A 20,555-nucleotide genomic window follows, 5' to 3' on the forward strand; every position below is an offset into this window, starting at 1 on the left:
TACGTGAGACAAAGTTTATTCTTACATTATTATTTACTAATAATTGTATTATTTCCATGTGAACAACTGTAAACCTACTTTTGCTCCACCTTGTACATATGTATTTTCCCCAAATACCAACACATTGAGGGTTAGGTTTCAAGATATGAATTTTATAGAGACACAAATTTTCAGCCTATAGCAGGGGCAGTGATGGTGGAACCAGGGGTGGAAGACATCTTGAGGTCAAGTAGGTGATGGTGTGGCTGAGAGCCAAGCAAGTAGAAGTAAGGCCAAGGAGGCAGCCAGTAATGTTGGGGAATTAATTATACATGAAGGAATTGAGCAAATCACAAATGCATTAAAAATAAGGGTAGCCAGCCTGACCGGTGTGGGTCAGTGGTTGAACCAGGAGGTCATGGTTCAATTCCTGGTCAGGTGGTGGGATCAGTCTCCAGTAGGGAGCATGCAGGAGGCAGCTGATTAATGATTCTCTCTCATCATTGCTATTTCTATATTTCTCCCTTTCCCTTCCTCTCTAAAATCAATAAAAATATTTTTTAAAAAATAATATCGGTAGCCAAACGTGTCACTATCAATAAGGGGATGTGGAAAAAGGGAAAGCTACAAAGAATCCTGAGGTGGTTGAACTAAAATTGGGTGAATTGTTGGAAACTCATGTTTAAAATATAGATAGATAAAAAGATGATAATAGATCTAGATATGAGTATGTGTATATAAATACACACATATATCAAAATACACACATATACATATGTGCATTTTCTAGCTATATCCATTAAGAGTCCTAAAAGCAATATATCCCTATACTAACAAATACATTGAATGTCCAGATCTTGACCTCAATATGATTTCTCACTAAAAGGAACCAGGAAGGCTGCTTCTGAGATGAATTAGATGAGACTGGAACACCTTGTTTGTCAAAGAACAACAGCAACATGCTTGAAGAATGATGGTGTCAACAAGCTTGAGGGACTCTACCGCCATTCTCAGGCAGTTTAAACAACAATGTAATGACAGATTACTGCTAATTGAATGCAAAATAAATTCATAAATCCATATTGATATAAATAAACAGGAGGGAAGGGAAAACTCGGTCTCCATATAGAATAATAGTTAAAAATGAAAACCCACCTTTGGCAGCCATCATAGTGATTTTGGATTTAGGGTAAATGTTTGATAAAAAGCAAGATACTAGTGTGGTGAAGGCCCAGGGAGGGGGTGAGGGTAGGTAGGAGGAAGGTGAGTGGAGGAAAAAAGGGACATCTGTAATACTTTCAACAATAAAACTGAATTAAAAATAATAATTTGCCAAAACCGGTTTGGCTCAGTGGATAGAGCATCAGCCTGCGGACTGAAAGGTCCCAGGTAATTTGAGCCCAACCAGTGTTGCTCAGTGGTTAAGCATCAACCTATGAACCAGGAGGATTCCCAGTTAGTGCACATGCCAGGGTTGTGGGCTCAATCCCCAGTAGGGGTCGTGCAGGAGGAGCTGATCGATGATTCTCCCTCATATCCTCTCTATCTCTCCCTCTTCCTTCCTCTCTGAAATCAATAAAAGAATTTATTAAAAATAATAATGATCTGAGAAAATTAAAAATAAATAAAACAAAACAAACAAAAACAAGATATTGACATAATTTTGGATTACCTTTCTGTAAAACACCTATCAATCACAAAGATCAAAATGGTGGTGGATCCATGGGAAAACCCAGGAGACACTAATTTCACAAGGGTCACGTAACCGGTGCATCCTGCCCTTGTTTGCCTCGTGCGTGATGCACTAAGATGATGAGCATCATTTTTGCCGAGAATGAATGGTCTAAGTCTGTGTAGGAGGAAGGACTGGACAGACCCGGATTAAGAGTCATATTACAGGATGAAAGGCTTGTACTTTTAAAGCTGTCATGGTCATGACAGACCAGGGAAAAACTGAAAAAAATGCACCCAAATTGAGTGAAATGAAAGAGACATGACAAGCAAATTCAATAAAGTTCCATGAATTAAATCCTGGCAAGGAAGGAAAAAGAGACATTTGAATGGAGTGCGCGAATTATTTGGTAGTGTTGTATTGATGTGGATTTTCTAATTCGGATGGCTGTTATGTGAGTTTTTGTTTTGCTGACATTCAAACAGCACTTGGGAGTGATGAAGCATTATGTTTGTATCTTGCCCTCAGAGGGTTCTTTGGTGGTTTTAAATCATGTCTGTAAATTCTTTACTGTTCCTCTTATCAGAAGGTGGACTCAACTTCTCCCTTTGGTCAGCATTAGTGACTAGCTTCTAATGAATGAAGGGTGGCATGATGACACTCATGACCACTTCTTTTGGCTTCTCTCCTAACAATACCAGCTGTCTCAAGCCCCTGCATTTTCCCCAAGGGGCTGCTATGCCACCTGCACACAGCCTTATGAGGATCCAATGAGATAGCTTGCCTAATCTCACATTTTAAGTGGCAGAAATGGATTTGAACCCAGATGGTATGGTTCCAGAATATGAGTTCTTAAGCATTATACCCTCTTCAAGAGTAGTTGTGGAAATACAAAGAAGGAAGAAATGCAATAAAGAATTAGCATACAGAAGCATGTGGTTCTACTAGTAACCAATATAAGCCATCTAAAATTTGTGTAAGTATACAGAACAACACAGACAGGAAATCATAGAATGACATAGTTACAACTTTTGAATAGTTTAAATTTTATAGTTGAATCATTACTGTAGGATTTGTGTGGTGAGCATTTTCTGTTTTCCCTTCAAGAACCATTCTGAATCCTGTTCTATCCCATCCCCAGGGTGCGGGTAAAGGCGGACCCACATGGATCCATAATAGGCTCCTATGCTGCCTGGCTTCCTGTGTGTGCAATGGGTGGTCAGGAAAGAGGTGGCCTGGGCGGGAGGTCAGGGGAAGAGTTCAGTAAGGGAATTCCGCCCCCCCCTCCCAATTTCTCCTCTGCTGGATCACCCTTTACTGAAAGCCAAGTTTATTTCAGACTTTCTCTCCTTACAGCTGCCCTCTGAGAGCTGCGGTTCTCATTCCTGAGGGTGATAAGGACTCTCTCCCAGCCAGGAATATAGTATTGCCTCTTGTTAACTTCCTTCAGCTCTGCTCATACACACCCCCTGCGAAGGTGCCATTGGTTACCTGCAGTGTCCCTGATTGATACAATATAATTTACCATTGAAAGCTCAGTACAACACACACACACACACACACAAAATAATCTAGTTAGCAGCCTACTGATACTTGATTTTATTTATAATATATATATTTTTTAGAACATAAGATGGGGTTGAGATTCCTTTAACAAGGGCTGCCTCCATTGGAAATCAGGTAAACACTATGCACTCTTCACAACTAAATTTGGAAGAAACCAAGTGAGTAGCAGTTGCAGAGTCAGAGGTTGGAGCTCAGGGGATAGCAACCAACCGGCCCTGCTCTTTTCCTTTCCTGCTGTGGAGGCAAAGATATCAGAAGCCAAGGAAGAGGCGCTAAAATAAGTGAGAATGGGAGATTAGAGGAAATGTAAGAGGACTACTCAGAAGGCTCTCCTGCAGTGAGCTGAGAACAAAACTGAAAATACAGGTTTAGATGATAGTGGCTGAAATTTGTACAATAGGACTCTTTCAACACCTTTTTTTTTTTTTAGTGACCAAGTAACTTTGATCCTTGATGCCTAAAGTAATAAACTTTAATTTTAAATTCAATCAGATTTCCAGCCAAAGACTAACATTTGGCCTTAAAGTGACATAGAAATTCCCATTGATCAATCTCTGACTTGACAACAGTTGACACTGTAATTCAAATACCTCACCGAGAAACTGTGTAGGTTAAAAGAAAGTGATCTGTGAAACTTGCAGTTTTGCTGATTCTTAATGTTAAGAAGCCTCTTGAGAATCTTATTACCTTGGCAACGGGCTTACAAAGGTTGGGGAATATTGAATCATGCAGCTAGAAAAGACCTTGTGAGTTAAACTCTGTTTCACCTTCAAGCATCTCAGACAAATGAGACTACAGTCAACATTCAAAGATATTTTTGAGAGGGAAGTCTCTAACTTCCTACGAAAAGTGATGAAGGACATATTTACAATAATACATGTGTAAAGTGTTTTATAATCATGATGAAAACACTGACATTTAAAAAGCTTCAGACTTCGCACAACCATTTAATGAAAAATATGCAAAATTCCAAATGCTGGAAATATGCCCTGAGACAAGATTCACAAAGTTGACCCTTCACTGAGCTGGTCTAGAAAAACCTCTGCAGTCAGTACTTAAATTATACACTCTTCTGAGACGTAGCAAATAGAGGCACTCCCAAACAAACAAAACACCCCCAGCCCAATTCTTAATCATATTTCAACTTAAAAGTTATTGAACTTGTTACTATGTTTAACAGAATTAAGAACTCATATTTGTGATAAAAAAAATGTGCTTTTCTTTGGTGCTAAATCTAATGTTATTTGACATATCATTAACTTGCATTTGTTTCTTATTGTTGTATTTATGTATTTGTGGCAAATCATTTATATTCCATTATCTCAGTGCCCAAGTCTCAAATTTGGAGAGTAACTGAGGGACCTAGAGTTAATGTCTGTGGTTACAAAAAAATAGTTTCTTAGCCCTCATAGGTGACATGGTCTGAATGTATACCCTCCAAATTCAGATGATGGTATTGGGAGTTGGATCCTTTGAGGGGTAATTATATCAAGAGGGCAGAGCCCCACAGATGGCATTAGTGCTCTTATTAAAGAGGTTCCAGAGAGAGAGAGCCACTGCCCTCTTCCAGCAGGTGAGGACACAGTCAGAAGGGCCAGTTACTATTCAGAGAGAGAACTCCCACCAGGCGGTCACCCTGCTGGCACCAATGCTCTTTGACTTCAAGCCTCCAGACTATGAGAAATAAATTTCTGTTGTTTATGAATGACCCAGTCTCTGGTATTGTGTTATAGCAGCCCAAGTGGACTAATATGGTAGGTATACAAACTATGAATTTGGATTACATAGCATTTTCCTCTAACCTGGTGATTATCAAACTTATTATCAGTTCCCTGGGGTTTTATGTAAGATTCTACTCAACAATTATAACTCTATCCTCTTTCTTTCTCAAGAGAACATGCTGGAATACAGGGGAGTAGAACTAAGAGTATTTAGTCCCACTAAGTATCTTCTAATTTAGTTAAACATAAATAATGTACAAAAGTAGGTATCTAAATTATTATTCATAACATATTTCTTAAAATTCCACAGTTCTGAATACACCACAATGTAATAACTCCAAAATTAAAAAGAAAAACTAATGCTAACCCAATAGTTCTCTCATATATAAATTGATTCCATCGTCCAAAACAACTTAATGGAAACAGGTAGAGATGAATTTTTTAAAAATCCCCAAAATCACCTCCTGGTGATGATAAAGCATTTAAGTATTTTATTTCTGGGAATCTAAAGGATATTCTTACCAACTTAAAGTACTTAATAAATTCACTTAGTTCTTTATTTACTAAGGACCAACTGTGCACTGTGTACCAAGAGCTTTGCCATGAAGTATAACCACAAAAGGGTGTATGTCAATAATTCCAGTTCTTAAAAAAAAGAAAACATAGTCTATAGTAGCTGCCAAATAGATGTATTAAATATATGTTTTAATTTCTTGGCACACATTTTTAAGAGAAAGAGAACAGATTATGTTCTGGACAACACCTATACTAAAACCCAAATCTCAAATCCAAGATAATTTGAGAAGTTGTATGCATTTCCTATGGATTCTGACTTAAAGGCTACCTTCCACACGAAATGTCAGGTGACATGTGACTCCACCTCCCTGACTTGCCCCGAGGTGGTATCCTTAAAAATTCACCTACTGTTTATATATTTAAGGTCCTTCAAACAACCTCCTTAGCACTTTCCTTCAGTTTGGGACTAGAGTACAGTGTCCATGACAAAAGGACAACATGGAGGGCTGAGTGAGACTTGGATACCCAGGAATAAATTCTCAAGAGCATTTTCCCTGTAAAAATCTCAAACCAATTGATGACATCACCAAGTAAGCCAGCTAACTATAGATAATTTCATTATCATTTCTTTCAGATACAGTTACCATACCTATTTATATATTCATTCAATGATATATTAGTATTTTTATTAAAAAAGATGTCTTGAAATTGTACTATATTTTAAATGTTGGGAATGGAGACTCAAGACAATCTATTATTGCTTTCTAACTATGCAGACACATAAAATTATTATAAATACTGTAGTTTTAGAATAAGATATATGGGAGACCTGAGAAGCAAATGAACAATCCTGCTTAGAAATAGAAAAGCAAAAAAGATTCTACAAACTGAAACATGAAATAATTTGGGGAAGATTTTCATGAATGTGTGTGGTTGAGGTGTTGGGTATAGGGTATGTGGTAGTTTTTGATATTTCTGGTAGAAGGAACAGTTTGACCAAAGGGATGACACTGTAAAACACCTCAATTTGGAGAAGTTAAAGTAGCTCAGTACTGCTGGAATTTGGGTGCAAGAAGAGTGAGGTATGAGATGAGGTTGGGAGATGTGGGATGCCCTTGTGTATCATATAAAGGACCTTTGACTTTATTCTAAGCAGACATAAGTCATTGATAAAGCATTCAATTATGCATAGCCAATAAATACTTCACAGACAGCAGGCACACTAATCTTGTGTAAAATGAACTAAACATAATAAAGAGTCAATCAAGAGACATGACCCTACTCCCTTACAAAGTTATAGTCTAATAATGGAGTAGTAAAAATGAAAGTATCAGGAAGAATGCCTTTTTATAAGAAGACTCAACATAGCATTGTTCACTTGCAACCTCACTTAACCTGTCTATTCTTTAAACATTTTCCATTGAAGTACCTTAAATGAAAGAACAAAGTGAAATATAGATCTTTGTCTAAATCTCTATAGCTACCTGTTTAAAAGAGGTTGCAAGTGGGGATAGATCAATATTTTTTGAGCTGTAATACCAATCAAAGTAAATGGATTTTTCTTTTGAAAGAACCGTAACTGCTAGGAGCCTAAGAGCAGCCATCAGAAACATTTAAACAGTATTGCTCTTACTGTATCTACCACGTGGTACAAAGGAGTTATAATTATTTGAAGGCATATCTATAAAACCAGCAAGAAAAAATCAACCACTTTTATTATTTTTTAAAAAGACTACATTGAGAAAGCCAGAGTGCAACAAATGAGCAGAATATGCCCTCTGTCTTCAAAATAATAACACTGCTACAGTATTAGGCCTTTATGGAATTAAGCCCTGGCTCTATTCGCATGAGTTTTTCAATCTAAGAAACAGGTATCGAGCTCCCATAGGTGCTGAGCTAGTCATTGGGGGTTGGAGGGAAGTATCTTAGATGAATTGAACTAGGAATTTGCTCAAGAAGATAAACACAGCACTTAATCAGGCTTTTTGAAGCACTGGTGATAAATACGGAAATAACAAATAAATATAGCATTAGGTCTTTGGATCATATAATTTAGGTTTCTAGGGCTACTATGATAAGCACTATTTCATTGTATCTTGCTGTATTTTAGTTTCCAGGGGCTCTGTGCCGAATAAAATTTTATTTTCTGAAGAGGACCCTATATCAATCGTACATATCTTAGTTTGAATTTGAATCATTATATAACTCCTTGTAAGTTATCTTCTTGCAATTTGTGAATTTTAATCATCAAGTAACTTCTCGTAAGTTAAAAAAAAAACTGAATAAGATATAGAAGGTATTTTACACATGAGAAGTACAAATTGCTAGCTGTAAAAACAGTCACAAGACTATAGGGCACAGCATAGGGAAGACAGCCCATAATATTCTAATAACCATGTACAGTGTCAAATGGGTACTAGACTTATTGGGGTGATCACTTCATAAGGCACAGAAATGTGTCATCACTATGGTGTATGTATGAAACTAATATTGTATATCAATTGTAATTTAAATTCTGGGGGGAAAAACTTAAAAAATAAAAAAAAAAATATGTTACCAGGCAAATTTCAGATTTTCCTTGAAATGCCCTAAAATAAGCCAGAATACCATGAGTGGAGACCACACCAGCAGTGAGACTATATTACATCTCAAAATATTTAGACAAAATCTAGGCTCTGAGGAAGATGAAGGAATAGAAAAAAATAACGAGAGAGAAAAATGTAGGAGCAGCTGATCTAGTTCAATGGATTGTGGACTCCTTGAGCAGTAAACATTTCTAAATTATCTTCATATGCCTGGGACCCAGCAAATGGGAAGCGCCCAGTGTTTTATTTTCGCTTCTTCATTTTAATGAATCATAAGGGAAATCAGAGGTAGGAAAATTGGAAGTCAAAGCCGGACCTCATTAGAAACTCTACTTCACACTAATTATTTGTAACTGTACTAATCCCAAGCACCGTGATCTGGATTTATGAATAGGTGCTGTATTAGACAGAGAAACATCTAAATAAAAGTATGACATATACTATCTCCATCATTTTTAAAAAAATAGTTATTTGCCCTAACTGGTTTGGCTCAGTGGATAGATTGTCGGCCTGCGGACTGAAAGGTCCCAGGTTCGATTCCAGTCAAGGGCATGTACCTTGGTTGTGGGCACATCTTCAGTTGGGAGTGTGTAGGAGGCAGCTGATGAATGTTTCTCTCTCATCGATGTTTCTAACTCTATTCCTCTCCCTTCCTCTCTGTAAAAAATCAATAAAATATATTTTTTTAAAAAATAGTTATTTACTACTTGTATATCAAAGCATACTAGAAAAAACTGATTTAGGACATCATGTCTGAGTATTATGTGACTGGTGGTCTGTGTGCCTCTGTGAATTCATATATATATATGGGGATAGGAATGAAGGAGAGAAAAATTGTGTGCAGAGGCCTGAGGGGAAATAGAAGAGAGAAACAATTATTGAGAAACTGATTTTTGAACCTTTGCTGACCCATGGGAAAGATTTTGATCTTAGAGAGTGAAGTTGGGGTTAGAAGAAAAATTTGTGATTCTGGGAACAAGTCAGTGGTGCTATAGGCTTCAGATGAAAAACAGGAAAAAAAATGAAAACCTGTGCCACTCATGCCTACCACCCCAGGCATTCTCAGGGTTTAAATTGTGAGCTTACATGACCAAAAATTGAAAGGTAGCTTTGTCAGAAAAGCAGGATTCTCAGTAAAATGTTATTTTGATTAAAAAAATAAAACATAAATAAATAAAAATGTCTTGTCAAGTTGGTGGAGGAAAAACCAATTATAGTTCAATTTGGTAATTATAGACTGATCCAATATTTTAAGTAATCTCTTTAGGAAACTCAGTTACTTTCTATTAAGCAGATCTCAGTTCTATTAAACATATTACAGTTTACTAGTGAGAGGCTGATTTATGTAAATCTTTTACCTTCTCCTGCTCTTCTTCAAAGTGGTTACATAAAGGTGTGGGCTTAAGTGACATAGAAAAGACTAGCAAGCCCTGGCCTGTGTGTTCAGTGGTTAGAGCATAAGGCCATGCACAGAAAGGTCTCGGGTTCCATTCCTGGTCAAGGGCAGGTACCTGGCTTGCAGGTTAGATCCCCAGCCCTGATCTGGGCCATTGATGTGTCTCCTTCACATCAATGTTTCTCTCTCTATTTCTTCTTACCTCCCTCCTTCTATTCTCTATAAAAACCAATAGGCCCAGCCGACATGGCTCAGTGGTTGAGTGTTGACCTATGAACCAGGAAGTTACCATTAGATTCCCTGTCAGGGCACATGCCTGGATTACAGGCTTGATCCCCAGTAGGGGGCATGCAGGAGCCATCCTATTAATGACTCTCTGTTATCATTGATGTTTCCATCTCTCTCTCCCTCTCCCTTCTTCTCTGAAATAAATACAAATATATTTAAATATAAATAAATAAAATGACTATCTTTAAAAAATCAATAGGAAAAATATCTTCAAATGAGAATTTAAAAAAAAAAAAGACTAGCAAGACAAAGGAGACCAGTAACTGTCCTATGTCCTTTGATAGTCTTGTTGTCACTGATGTAGAGTAGTTGGCTTAATATCTTAATTGGCTTGATGAGTCTTCGGGTGAAATTATTTCAGTCTAGAATTTGGGGCATTCAAGGAATCTGGCCATTTTCTCTCAAGGTTTCTGGCGTTGTAGCTTTTAACTTGAGTCTCTGTGGGTCCAGCCATTAGAATTACAAAGAGCTCTGCATGTATTTACTAGGGCAGGTAGGAGGTACTGCATCCCCACACATGCCCAGACTGTGTGGAACAAAAACAGAAAAACAGAGTCTGAAGTTTCTCCCATACCTATGAAAAGGGAAGTTGGATTCACTATGGCCTGCAGATTTCTCCATCCAACTCAGCATTTGGAAAGCTGGTTATTACTCTGTCATTGAGGTACAGCCTCTAGTGTCTTACTTTTCCCCATAATTCCTCAAGCTGATGGTGGTGCTGGCTCTAGGCTTTTTATTTTCTCTGCTTCATGTTCTTCTTCTCCTCTATTGTAATGAGTCTGAAGATCTAACTTGCACACATTTACATGGGCATTTCAATAAACTATGGAGGAAGCTCTGTGGTGATAGGATTCATAAGAAGTAAACCATTCATAAAATTTATTTTTCTGTCTGACAAAGCCTGGATTTCAAGACTATTTTCTCAACTCAACTCAAAGTCACCCTTGGGTAGGCAAAAGCTGAACTCTCCTCTTCTCTCTGCATTACTACCTTAATCACTCCTGTCCCGATGCCCTTGAGGCATATGGACATGGTGACATAGGATGACAGTTATATACACAGCAATGCAAGAGGAAAAGTCTCATACAATAAAACTTAATTTCATTTACATATCAGTAATTCAGACTTTCAACTACTTCACCTTGAAAATTCCTAGTCATTCTTCAAGACTTATGTAAGGCGTATGATTGTATAATGTAAAAGTCATGATTGTATAATGTAAAAGTTATGTATATATTCCAGAAAGATATTACAATTTAAGGCAGGAAGGTCGGCAATATAACAAGGACCCAAAGAATGCAAGGAAAGGAATTAATAAGATTTAAAGTCCTTTGCAGTAACATTCTAGAGGTGAATGACGTATAGTCAGTTAGGTGCATCCAGGTGAGACTAGAAAAGTCAGAGAGACAGAAGCCATCCTGCTCATCTTCCTGTGTGTTCTGTTCAGGAAGGCACGCATGACCATTGGGTTTCCCTAGAGTTGAACCCCATGGTCCAGTCATGACTTCTAAGGCATTGATTCCTGAAAGGAAGCCTTGTTGACAACCACGTGAACTTCCTGACTTCCCACCCTCCCGACTGTGGTAGAGATGGCATCCACTTGTCAGTTTGTTTATTGCCATTGTTCTGGAAGTCGCTCATGGAAACCAGATCTAGAACCCGCTCTTTTGGCCTTCTAACAATTTCATAAAAACAAAACAAAAAACAACAACCAAAAAACAAATTAGCCCTTTCTATTTAAAATGGCTAGAGAGCATTTTTTTTCTTTTTTGCATTCAGCTGAACCCTGACTGACAAAGCAGGTTAGAAAGATGTGACATTAGGACATTATTTTGCACGAATGTAGGTGTTCTGTGGTATTCAAATTATGCTTCATAAGACATTAAAACCATCTAAAATAAAAGCCAAGTATTAGTTCACTTATAAATGATAATTTTCTAAACATTTATATTTTAAAGAGCTCTCGGCTAATGTCAATCCCAAATACACACAAAGAATTATATCCATCCACCTACAGAACAAGTTCTGAACTGAGATGCTTGTAGCTCATTCAACTATGTAGCTCATTCCCTCTCCAGACTGTGGGCAATTTATGCAAGAAGCATTCCCTGAAACTCTCTATGTGTCAAGCACTGATCCTTACCAGAAAAAAAAAGTTGGTTGAGGAGCTCAAAGTCTAGATTTCAAACAGATATTATAAATATAGGTAATATTCTAATGTAAATATATCTATTTCAATTTATCCAAATTTCTATTAAATAATATGGAAGTAGAGAGATAATAATCTTCAAGGGAAATTTAAATGACTTTACTATTCTGAAATGATCAGTTTAGAATATATCATCATCCTTCACTGTAAATGATTCTATTGTTACACTTTCTACAAAACCTACTTCAAGGCCCAATTCATCTGTGATCCTATTGTGCTTTAACATTAGAACAGGCCTATGGCAAAGTCAGTCCCCATGCATATGGTGAAATGCCAACAATAAGTTAGAAATGCTTGCTCTGTATCTTACTTTCTCATATTTTCATTAAAATAAAGGAAATAAAAAAGTTGTGTGTGTGTGTGTGTGTGTGTGTATAGAGTTAGAAAGAGAATGTATTTCCATATGGCAAGATCTTGAAAACTAGTGAACAGGCTACCAGTATCTCTTTTATCAGTATCCTAGATGTCTTTCAGATTCAAAATTTTAAAAATAAAAACAAAAAACAAACCACTCACTTAAAATAAGTCATTATTCATAAGCTAAAAACTATTATTAGTATATATAATAATAGTATTCCCAATAAAACAGATGCCATAATTTAAACAATATTAAAATGATTAATTTCTAACTGAACATAAAAAAATCAAAGCACATATTTTTCTTTTGCATTTTCCTGAATATATACAATATAATAGTCTAAAATAGAGACCCAAGTTAGTGATAAAAAATGCAGATGACATATTTTTGTAAGTGACAAGCAGGTTACTTAACCATTTGTTGATGGGTAACAAAAAATAAATTACCTGTCAATGCATCTGTACAATGTAGAGTTAAATTATCAGTTTTAAATCTTAAAATCTATAAATGCCATAATCATTAACTTAAGCAAGTAGAACTATTAACACAGAGAGTAAGAAAAAGGAGCACTGATATTATGGATCTCAACAGGAAATGACGAGTGCTCTTTTTCTCATGACTTTTCTTGTCAATAGTGACAGAATAGGTGCTCTCCTTATTTCCTAATAAAGCTGCTAATCTGTCCTGTGCAACCAATGGGTCAAAACGCTTCAGTACATTTCTCACAAGCATCTCACTCTGTATTTTCTAGTTCTCGTGGTGAGTATATCAGACTTGACATGTCACATCGCCCACTCATGAAGGCAACAAATGGCTTAGTCGATATATTTCATTACCATGTAAGATAAATTCTAAACATCAAATGCCAGCAACGACTTTTCCTTCTTGTCAAGAAACAAGGGTATTATTCTCTATGGGTATCATCAGGAGCCTTGTTTCAGAGTTCAACCCACGTTGCTACAGTGCTTTTAGGGGCAATAATGAGCTGATATTAACAGAGTTTAGAAGCACAGGCTTTGGAGTCAAGCTATCTAGGTTTAAATCTCACCTTTGCTACTGATGATTCTGTAACTTTGGATATTGTACTTAAAACCACAAAGATTCAGTTATGTCATTCCTACCAGAAGGAACACAATAATAACCACCTCATAGCATTATTAGCACGCTTAAATCACATAATTAACACAGCACATTGCCTGGCACATACAAAGCACACAGGTTTTGCTATTCTGTAAACATGTATTGAGCACCCATTCTGTGCCATGTATTGTACTAGGCACTTGAGACATTGTCGTGAACGAAAGGGAACCTCAACCACACCTCCTTCCCCAAAAGCAATGCAAACGGCACAGAAACCTTATTTCCTTTCACCTGGCTTTTACTTTTGATTTGTTTTCCTTTGTCTCAAACTGGCCTCACCCACTGCCCTGACTCACTCATTTCCTTCTCCGTTGGTGTAACCATTAAGCCTTCGAGATACAGAGGTTCTGGTCAGCATCCAGTGGTCTTAGGAACAAGGTCCTGGGTCTATTCACACAGAGACAGAGTTTTTCAATCAAACGACATAAAATATCTTGGCCTCAGTAGCGTTTTAGCTCCAGACCCAGAGAAGCAGAGGATCCCACTGAACAAATCCTTGTGAAGTTGGACATAACTCTATTGCTGATATCAGGGCTGGATGCAATGATCAATTACCCCCATCCTAGAACTAACCAATCAGTAGAGACCACAGCACTAACTCACCATGATTAACGGTTTCCCCTCCATGTAATCCATCCCCTGGAAGCCATCGGGGAGCCATGCCTTTGAGCATGAGCTACCTGTGACCCCAGGCATAGTGCCGTCTCCTAAATAAATCCTTACTTTCTTGGCTGCAAGCACCTGTTTGTTTCTTGTTGGGCTTTGATGTGCACAGGTAAGTAAACCCCTTCAATCCAGTAACAACAGGAAAACAAAAGACAAAGAGAAACACCAGCCCTTGGGGAGTTTAACGTATATTATAGTAGACAGAGAAAGACAAGACAATAGACTAGTAAACATGATAATTTATAGTATATTAAAAGGGGCTAGCACTACGGGTAAATAAATAGAGAATAGGGAAATTGTGGAGGGGTAAGTGGGTTCCAATTTTTAATATAGTGCTTAAAGCAAGACTCCATAAAAAATGGCATTAGCTGAGACTGTAAAAGATGAGGGAGTTATCACACATCTGTAAAGGGAAAGGCTCAAAGTCCCTGAGTTGAAAATAGCCAGGAGAACAAAATATGACGTAAGTTTTGAAAGGATCATTATAGCTGCTGTGTTGATGGGTACAAAGGGTGGAAGCAGATAAATCAATTAGGAAATTATTGCAGTAATCCTGGTGATTGGTGATGGCGGCCTGGACAGGCTATGAGCAGTGAAGGTGGTGAAACGTGATTGGATTCTAGATATATTTTCAAATTGGAGCTAATAGAATTTTCTGATAGATGAGATGAGACGGGACAATGAGAGAAGGAAGTTAATCAATTATGTCTCCAATCATTTTGGTCTTAGTAAGGAAGGATTAAATTTCCATCAACTGAGATGGAAAAGACTATAGGTAAAACAGTTTGGTAGAAAATCAATTCAGTAGAGTTTGGGAAATCTGTTAGTTATCCAAGTGGAAATATCAAGAAAGCAGTTGAATTTCTGGATCCCTAGCAGTAGATGGCAATGTAAATGTGAGGTAACATATGGATGGCATTTACAACATACCACCATATGGCATCCCTGAGGGGATGAGCTACAGAAGAGAAGAGGACTAAGTGACTGGGTAGGGGAGGAGAAAGTGTGGTAGGAGAAAAACGCAAAGTTCTGGAACACAAGTGCATAAAAGGAAAGAGGAAAGCCGGGTGCTTAATGCTGAGTTAATTACGGCTGATTTGTCAAGTAAGATGTGTAGAGAATCAACTACCAGACTTAGCAAATGTGGAGGTTATTTTTTACCCGGACAAGATAAGTTTTAATATCACCATGGTAATAAACACTTGTCTGAAAAAAAATGGATAAGAGACTGTGGGAAAAGGTAAACCAAGTTAAGCAAGAGTAACCAATTCTGTTGAGAAATTTTGTAGCAAAGAGAAGCAAAAATATGGGGGTAATAGCTAGCAGGGGAATCAGGGTCAAAATAACATTTTCTTTCTCCTTTCTTCCTTCCTTCCTTCCTTCCTTCCTTCCTTCCTTCCTTCCTTCCTTCCTTTCTTTCTTTTTTCTTTCTTTCTTCTTTCCTTTTTCCATCACCGTTTATCCGTGTTTGTATGATTAAGGGGATAGTCTATAGAGATAGAAAGTTTGTGCAGGAGAAAGTGGGAAGACTGGTTGGAGCAATGTTCTGGAGCAGGCTAGAGACAGTGGGTTTAGTGTCCTAGCGGAGGCTCTAAATAAAAGCATTGCTATTTCATTTCTAGTGACAGTCAGGAAGACACCACAAACAGGTAAAAGTTTGAATATCTGTGTAGGTATAGCAATAGATATGGCAAATAATTAATGTCAACTAAAACAAGACTAACTCTAATGAGAAACTTGTGAATGGTAATTAGTTCCTTAACTCATCCCATAGTAATTCAAATGGAAGCTGATTAAATATAAATCTGCTGAATCTAAACCATTTCTATAAAACATATTTATACAAATTAGTTTCTAACACAATCGAAGTATATTTTTATTTTATTTTCTATAAATTAAAAAGGTAATTGACCAGCAACTGCTTTTATTTGCTTTTGTATCATCAAGATGTAGTACCTCAAAATTTATTATCTAATTTAGATCAAAGAAAAAAAAGATCCAAAGCATTTATTTCCAATTAACTGTTATATAAATTATAAAATTCTAGTTAATTTGGATTTTAATTCCCTAAACATTTATTTCTTATTAAATTTTAAGTAGTAAAATGAGACTAAAGCAGGAAAGAAGAAAAAATGTAACATTGCAAATTGTGTATTATTGTTCTGCGCATGCAGGCTACTTTTTACTGAGAGACATCAATAGCAATTATTGAATTACTATTTAGGTAGGTGAGGCCATTGATACTAACTAGTATATCACCTCTGCTTCCTCTTAGGCTTAAAATACATTCTTAGTATTTAGCCATTGACTATGAGTTGGGTCAGATAATTGTATTAGTGTATGAATTCTAACTCTAATCCCCAAAGTGATGGTGTTAGGAGGAGGGGCCCTTGGGAGGTGATTAAGCCATAAGGATGGAATCCTCAGAATGGGATTCGTCTCCTTATAAAAGAACCCCCCCCTCCCCTCCAGAGAACTGTTCCCTTGCTCCTTATGCCATGTGAGGACACAGAGAGAAGTTTGCAAACTGGGAGGGGGCTTTCACCAGATATCAAATTTACCAGTGCTGGGATCTTGAACTTCCCAGCTTCCAAAACTGTGATAAATAAATTTCTTTAATTTATAAACTCCTCATTCTATCTATTTTCATTCTAACAGACTAAATGGACTAAGGCAGGGAGGTAGATGGAGAAGGTGTAGATAAAGGGTCATATGTCTTTGTAAGCCTAATACCGAGAAGAGTGCCTGGTGCACCATATAGTGGTACACCAGTGCTTGTTGATTAGATATTAGATTCAGCTTGTATTTTGGAAGAGGGAGCATTGCTCATCCAACTAACAGGATTTTAGTCTTTACTATTTTGAAATTCTTCTTTATCCCTACCATTATTTGCATAGTTAAGATAATAAAGGGATTGAGTAACCCAAATATTATAGAACTCTCTTTAAAGTAAGGCAAACGATGCAGATAAAAGAATGACTGAGTGATTTGATAATTGATGTATGGTATTAAATTAATCATTAATAACATCGGGCAAGAAAATGATGCTACATCAAATGGATAAAGGCAAGAACCAATGAGGATAAAATTCAAGAGAAAATGGCTGATTGAAGCTCACTGTACTTCCCAATTTAGGTTATGACCAAATAAATAAAGAATTAAAGGCACAAGGACTGTGCTACTTTATTTGTGTAGCATCATTCTTTAGGCATTCCTAAGCCTCAAAAATACAGATATCATTAGGAAGTCTCATATGCTATTACATGTGCTCTTTCTAATTCAACATATATATTGAATCAAAGCCAAAACTATGAAAATGTGTAATTACCAATGATCATTTTATTTACAGTGAGTGTTCTTACACTGTGTTAAGGCCCTATATGAAATCAGCAGCAACAATTTGTCAAAGAGATAAATTGTGTCCTGCATCTGAGTTTCCACCAACTGAATATAATTAATCGGTTGTAGTGCTACAGATATGCGATTCTGAGCACAGCAACGTAAACATAAAGGATCTCTTTTATTGAGTAATCATAATCTTCTGTGGTTTCTTTCCAACTCTGTTTAACATGTGAACAAGATATTTTCTGTTGAATTAAACTCACAAAGGGGATGATTGAGCATTTAAACTTTGAGAATGTTACATAATGCTTTCAAGATTCTTAATGACTTCAGTAGAAATGGCATAATTTTCCCTCATAGTTTGAAAATTGGCTTTTTAAAAAATGCTTAACATCAGCCAATAAGTATAATTAAAAAGGATAGAATCAAACTAATTGTTTCCATTTTCACACTAATGCCATTGTATATTTGTTATTTCACAACACATGATTTTTGTGGCCTAGGGTTGATTATATAGCATTAGTCTACTTTATTTTACTTTTCTGAAATAAGTACACTTCACCCAATCTTATTCAAAATGAAATGCAACAGTGAAATACTGTTGGCTTCCAAATGCTATTTTTAAATTGTTTAAATTGTGGATTCACTATATGAGAAGTCATATCATTAACCAAAAAAAGTGATTTTGAAAAAATCAGTTAATTAAATCTTAGTATTGAAAATGTGACTTATCATATTTTCTACAATGTACGGCCTTGGGCTGTGTTGACATCAATTTGGAATTATCTGGTGTAGTGCTAATTTCCTTTCCTACGAGCATTTTCTTGTTGTTGTTGTTGTTTTTTAATCATAAAAACAAAAGGCATTAACACTGGTTAATTGATGATAGTTATGTGATAGAAAATGAAGATCGTTTGGAAGTAGGGTTCTTATAAGAGTTTCCTGAGGCCCCCGTGGAAGGATGAGATACTGTAGAAAGCTTTATTTCTGTGGAATCAAACGTCAGTTTCCAAGGTCCCATTTCCCTTTGTCCCACCAAGGAAAACGTCCCATTTTGCCGTCAGCAAGGTTAAGATCAAAGCCAGTGTCCAGAGATTCCATCCCTGGTGGAGCCCAGGAAACTGCTAGCAGTCCTCTTGAAACTACATGGGAGAAAGTACCTAAGGATGGAGTGCCACGAAGATCATGAAAGCAAGGAAGGAGGGTTACAAATCACTCCTGTTCAGAAACTCAAACCCTAATCAATCTTTTAAATTAATCCAGTTGGGGTGGATCTTTCTCTGTGACAAGAAATAGATAGTAGCCAAAACAGATACCTGATGTTACTCTCTTAGGCAACCACATCAATGTTACTGGTAATCTCATTTTAACAGGAAGGATTTATTCTAAAAGTGAAGTAAATGCATCAAGTTATCCCAAGATACAGAAATGTTACCATTACTGCATCCACAAGTAACGTCTAATAAAAATAACCACCTACTGAGAACGATCATACCATAGTTATGACAGAAAAGAACATAGGATATTTATCAGAAAGCTTGATAGAATTTCCAATTCTACATCTGTATTGGTACATTATATGTATACAGATCTTGGTTTCCTACAACTGATGCTTCATCTTTATTAGTATGAGTTCATATGTTAGATAGCCCCTGAACCACCAAAGATGTATGGAAAAGGAATAACACCACTTATAGGAAAGCATTTTAGACAAATTAAGTTTTAAATGTTCTTGTTGAGTCACATCTTTAAAATTTGTACTGGTTCCACTCTTACTTTGTAACTCTACAAAATATACATCTACCACCTGAATTGCAGAAACCTTTCTATAATCTCCTGCTCATTTATAGTTCTGTAAAGTAATATCAAATGCCAATTCCCACAACATTTTCCACAACATATTCTATAGCTTGTTAATCCTCCCTCACTAGAAATTTTTTCTTCAGAAAAAATATACTTGTTCTAATTCTTCAGGCAGTAACCTGCAGGAACATGCTCCATGAGCATTTGTTCTTTGATTTGAATTGGATTATCAAGATTAATATCCAGTAAATCCACAAGCATATTATTAAAAGAAAATTGTCAATATTAAAAGGCATACAGCAAGAGTAGGAGTCAGTGCTATTGAAGGACTAATGGGGGAAAAACCTGCCTAGATCATGCCCATGAAGTTAGAGGCGAATTTACAAGACAAGCAGAAAGGGTTTAGGACATTGCCTTGCCTATGCCAAAGCCACTATAATTCTGTCTCATGACCAGTATAAGGAAAGTCCAGTCATGTTGATTAATGTCAAAGTCTTTTCTGTTTTGTGGAGTGATGTAAACAGCAGGAACGATGAAATCATGTATTGCTCATCTTTTATCAGGTGGCATTAAGTTTCTAGCTGTACTCTTGAGATCACACCTTTGCAACAAAGTGAGGAGAAGATTCATTATTCTTTTGGCATCAGGATGCTGAGAGAGTAAACTTGTTATCAGCACAAACTAACTTAACAGAGAGGTCCTCAAAACCTTTAAGGGCTCTCTCCCAACTAAGATAGGAAGGGAGTGGGGATATGCTGAAAGGGCTGGTGTCCACTAGTTTTAGTGATTTCGATCCTTTTTAATTGAACTAATTCAATTAGACTAATTTGGGATGACATTTACCAGGAGTAGACATTGTCCCAATAGATCTATTTTAGAAGGCCTGCATATCGAATAATAATTATTCTCACAAATTATTGTAATTCAATCTTCACTTAAAAAGTATTGGTTCACTCTATAAAATTTGATGAAGAGAAATAATAAAACCCACTGATGTAACCTTATACGTAATTAGTAAGAACTATCAAATTTTTATCTCACAATAGACTAAGTGCATATAAAAAGAATATATAATTTACTTAAACTGAGGTTGATCAAGTAAAAGGTAGGATTCCTTTCAATAATTATTTTTAAAATATCTGGTAATTTTTATGTTAAACTTTTCCAGTTACAAATGTGTTTGACCTTTAAATTTCATCAACTATTCCTTCACAAGTGTGAATCTACCTCCATATTATAAATTATATTTTGGAAGACAGCAATAGTAAATAATATTATAAAATAATAATAAAATAATAATAGTTCTCTCTCTAA

At 36.5% G+C, this 20,555-nt stretch overlaps 1 protein-coding gene across 1 annotated transcript in view; it reads right to left on the reverse strand.

Moving 5' to 3' along the window:
- The window catches only part of LOC102765647 (CUB and sushi domain-containing protein 3), a gene marked incomplete at its 5' end in the record, with an annotated part of 698,415 nt that overhangs the window by 355,817 nt on the left and 322,043 nt on the right, over positions 1-20,555 (reverse strand). The gene's annotated exons all lie outside the window — the stretch shown is intronic.

This window comes from Myotis davidii, unplaced genomic scaffold, assembly GCF_000327345.1.
Source record: "Myotis davidii unplaced genomic scaffold, ASM32734v1 scaffold713, whole genome shotgun sequence".
NCBI lineage: Eukaryota > Metazoa > Chordata > Mammalia > Chiroptera > Vespertilionidae > Myotis > Myotis davidii.